This window comes from Cryptomeria japonica, chromosome 2 (genome assembly GCF_030272615.1).
Source record: "Cryptomeria japonica chromosome 2, Sugi_1.0, whole genome shotgun sequence".
NCBI classification, from domain to species: domain Eukaryota; kingdom Viridiplantae; phylum Streptophyta; class Pinopsida; order Cupressales; family Cupressaceae; genus Cryptomeria; species Cryptomeria japonica.
In genome coordinates, this window is record NC_081406.1 from 432,357,155 (window position 1) to 432,361,942 (window position 4,788).

The 4,788-nt window shown below is 56.5% G+C and overlaps 1 pseudogene; it reads right to left on the reverse strand.

Moving 5' to 3' along the window:
* Positions 1 to 3,597: 3,597 nt before the first annotated feature.
* LOC131031681 (5S ribosomal RNA) lies at positions 3,598 to 3,716 on the reverse strand (annotated as a pseudogene).
* Positions 3,717 to 4,788: the final 1,072 nt, after the last annotated feature.

The window sequence follows — 4,788 nt, forward strand, 5'->3', positions numbered from 1 at the left end:
GCAACCCTTGGGCCGCATTTTTTTCATCCAAGTGCTGGGCGGGGCTCCGAAGAGGGGTTTCTCATCTGGGTGCCAAGCTGGGGAACCCTTGGGCCACATTTTTTTCATCCAAGTGCTGGGCGGGGCTCTAAAGAGGGGTTTCTCATCCAGGTGCCGAGCTGGGCAACCCTTGGGCCGCATTTTTTTCATCCAAGTGCTGGGCGGGGCTCCGAAGAGGGGTTTCTCATCCAGGTGCCAAGCAGGGCAACCCTTGTGCTGCATTTTTTTCATCCAAGTGCTGGGCGAGGCTCTGAAGAGGGGTTTCTCATCTAGGTGCCAAGCTGGGCAACCCTTGGGCCGCATTTTTTTTGTCCAAATGCTGGGCGGAGCTTCTAAGAGGGGTTTCTCATCCGGGTGCCAAGTTGGGCAACCCTTGGGCCGCATTTTTTTCATCCAAGTGCTGGGCAGGGCTCCGAAGATGGGTTTCTCATCCACCCTAGGTGTGCACCTTCGCTAGGGTGGGCACCTTGGTGTGCACACCTTGCCTGGGCTGCGCACCAGGGCAGGCTCAAGATGGCACTCACGTTCCATTTTTTTCACTATCTTTCAAAACAAAAATTTTAAAATCTCCTTTTTCTTTTGCCTTTTCTGGAAATTAGTGAAGGCAGCGCATCAAAGGTGCGCACCTCGCTGCCCACCTTGGTGTGCTCCAAGGTGCCCACCATGGTGTGAACCCGAGAGCACTCGGAAGTGTGCTCCAAGGTATGGCGTGCACGAAGTCGGAGCTCGGTTTGCCCCAGGTGCGCACCTCGCATGCACCTTTGCCAGGGTGGGCACCTTGGTGCACACCTTGGCTGGGTTTGCCCCGGGTGCACACCTGGTGCACTCCCAAGCAGGGTTATTGGAGCGCCCCCTCTTTTTTTGTTGGAGCGTTTGGTGGGGTTTCTCGCATTGGCTCTTCCTAGGCCCGGTTGTTGGGTGTGCACCCACCCTAGCGCACACAAAGTCAGAAGTTGTATTAATTGTCCGGTTTGCCCCGGGTGTGCACACCTTGCCTAGGCTATGCACCAGGGCGGGCTCAAGATGGCACCCGCGTTTCATTTTTTTCACATCTTTCAAAACGGAAATTTTAAAATCTCATTTTTTTTTGCCTTTTCTAGAAATTAGTGAAGGCAGCGCATCAAAGGTGCGCACCTCGCTACCCACCTTGGTGTGCTCCAAGGTGCCCACCACAGTGTGCAACACTGGTGCGAACCCGAGAGTGCTTCGAAGTGTGTTCCAAGGTGCGATGTGCATGAAGTCGGAGCCCGGTTTGCCCTGGGTGCGCACCTCGCATGCAACTTCGTCGAGGTGGGCACCTTAGTGCGCACACTTTGGCTGGGTTTGCCCCAGGTGCATGCCTGGTGTGCTCGCAAGTGGGGTTATTGGAGTGCCCCCTCTTTATTTGTTAGAGCGTTTGGTGGGGTTTCTCGCATTGGCTATTCCCAGGCCCGGTTGTTGGGTACGCACCCACCCTAGGGTGCACGAAGTTGGAAGTTGGGTTGATTGCCCAGTTTGCCCCAGGTGCGCACCTTCACTAGGGTGGGCACCTTCGTGCACACACCTTGCCTGGGCTGTGCACCAGGGCGGGCTCAAGATGGCACCCGCGTTCCATTTTTTTCACTATCTTTCAAAATGGAAATTTTAAAATCTCATTTTTTTTTGCCTTTTCTGGAAATTAGTGAAGGTAGCGCATCAAAGGTGCGCACCTCACTGCCCACCTTGGTATGCTCTGAGGTGCCCACCATGGTGTGCAATGCTGGTGCAAACCCGGGGGCGCTCTGAAGTGTGCTCCAAGGTGCGGCGTGCACGAAGTCAGAGCCCGGTTTGCCCCGGGTGCGCACCTTGCGTGCACCTTCGTCGGGGTGGGCACCTTGGTGTGCATACCTTGGCTGGGTTGCGCGCCTTGGTGGGCACCATGGTGCGCACCAAGGAGCACTATGAAGTGTGCTCCAAGGTGCGGCGTGCATGAAGTCAAAACCCGGTTTGCCCCGAGTGCGCACCTCGCATGCACCTTCACCGTCGTGGGCACCTTGGTGCGCACACCTTGGCTGGGTTGCGCGCCCTGGTGGGCACCATGGTGCAGTGTGCACGAAGTCGGAGCCCGGTTTGCCTCGGGTGCGCACCTTGTGTGCACCTTTGTCGGGGTGGGCACCTCAGTGCGCACAGCTTGGTTGGGTTGTGCGCCCTGGTGGGCACTATGGTGCGCACCAAGGAGTGCTCTAAAATGTGCTCCAAGGAGTGCACCATAGCCCTCCAAGGTGCTCCAAGGTGCACAACATGGTGTGCATGAAGTCGGAGCCCGGTTTGCCCCAGGTGCGCACCTCGCGTGCACCTTGGCCAGGGTGGGCACCTCGGTGCGCACACCTTATCAATGTTTTTTTGCCTTTTCTGGAAATTGGTGAAGGTAGTGCATCGAAGATGCGCACCTCAGTGTGCTTCAAGGTGTGAACCCAAGAGTGCTCCAAGGTGTGCATGAAGTTGGAAGTCAGGTTAATTGCCTTGTTTTCCCTGGGTGCGCTCCGAGGTGTGCAACATCGGTGCGCACCAAGGAGTGCTCCAAAGTGTGCTCCAAGGTGCACACGATGGCGTGCACCTCTGGTTTGCACGAAGTCAAAGCTCCATTTGCCTGGGGTGCGCGCACCTTGGCTGGGCTATGCACCTTGGTGGGTGCCATGGTGCACTCTGAGGTGCGCACCAAGGTTCTCTCCGAAGTGTCCTCCAAGGTGCGCACCTTCTGTGCGCACGAAGTCAGAGCTCGGTTTGCCTTGGGTGCGCACCTTGCTACGCACACCTTGGCTGGGCTGTGCACCTTGTTGGATGCCATGGTACGCTCTGAGGTGCCCAAGATTGGTGCGCACCAAGGAGCACTCTAAAGTGCGCTCCAAGGTGTGCACCTCTCGTTTGCCCTGGGTGCGCACCTTGCGTGCACCTTCGCCAGGGTGGGAGCCTTGGTGCGCACACCTTGGCTGGGCTGGGCACCAGGGTGGGCACCTGGCTGCACAAACCTTGGCACCCGCGTTTCCTTCAAAAAACAAATTTTCTTGCCAATCTCTCGAGTGGGAAATTCTATAATCTCAATTTTTTTTGCCTTTTCAGGAAACTTTTGAATGGAGCGCATCATTGGTGTGCACCAAGGAGCACTCCGAAGTGTGCTCCAAGGTGCGCACCTCTGGTGAGCTCCAAAGTGCTCTCCAGCTGCTGGCACCTACCCCAGGCATGCACCCGGCCCCGCCCACCTTCGCTCACCTGTGCCGACTGTCTGGTGTGAAACCTTAGAGTAAGAAACATCACTGTGCACCTTGGCCAATGTGCGCAACTCGACCTAGCACGCACTAGCCGAGGTGCACACCAATTTCACTTGGGTGCACACGCAGCACCTCGGGTGCACCAGGGTGCGCACACAACGCTCAGGTTGCATCGTGGCCTGTGTGCTCGGGGTGCCTCGGGTGCATGCTTGGTGTCACTCCCATGCATGCGGTAGTGCGGGCACCGCGCCTGGGCCTAACCCCAACAAGAACGCAAATAGGCAAAAGGTTAATTCAAATAGCATTGCGACGCCTGACGAAAAACTAAAAAAGGGTGCAACACCAAGACTTCCTGGGAGGTCACCCATCCCAGTACTACTCCGACCCAAGTGCGCTTAACTGTGAAGTTCTGATGGGATCTGGTGCACTAACGCTGGTATGATTGCACCCATTATGATCTTGTCATAGTCTATACTTAGAAAACTATGACCCACATGCAAATCCACCCCGGCCACCCACCCCCACCGAGGTGCACACCCTCCCTCTCCAAGCATGCCCCGTTCGCCAAGTGTGAACCTTGCCCAGGTGCGCGCAACTTGCTCGAGCATTGGGTGTGCACCTGGCCCACCCTACGTGCGTGCACCTCGATGGGGCATCGTGTGCGCACCCGACCTGGCCTGGGTGCGCACACGACCAGCCCAAGTGCGCACAGTGTCCCATCTGCACCGCGGTGCCCACACACCACCTTGGGCGCAACAACCTACACTCACATGTGGGCTGAGTGCACCCTGGTGCATGTTCGGAGCACCTCGGGTGCACACTCGATCTTGCCCCCATGCACCAAGGCACTCGATTTGCCCCGGGTGCGCACCCAAAATAAGGATCGAGCACCAAAAACAAGTTTTTGGATGCAAAATGGGACCCAAGGACCACAAATATGTTCCAAGACCCATGATGGGTCCACGAGAACAAAAATGTGTTTCGAGACGCAATAAACAAATATTGGTTTTTAGGAGAAGAAACATGCTCTGATGCCCAAAATGAGAATCGACCCCGAAAAGGCCACAGGCCAAAAGTGGGATGCAAGACAAAAATAAATGGGACCTGAGAACCAAAATTGGGTTCCCAGGTCGAAGACAGGGCAACCGGAAAAGAAATGACCTCTGAGGCTCGAAATGAGTCCCGATGACTAAAACTAGACAAGAAGCACCCATCAGGCACCGAACTCGACACCCATGGGATGCCGACCCACCCCGACACCCAACCGGGCTTCCACCTAGCACACCTTGCCACCCACCCACCCTGGCACCCAACCTTGCACCCAACTTAGCACCTTGAACCCACATTGGCACTCACCCTGACCCTGGCACCTTGGAACCCACATTGGCACTCACCTTGACCCTGGCACCCACCTTTGCACTCACCTTGGGACCCACCTAGCTCTCAACTTGGCACCCACCCAGACACCCACCTTGGTTCCTTGGCACCCACCTTGGATCCTTGGCACCCACCCTGACACCCA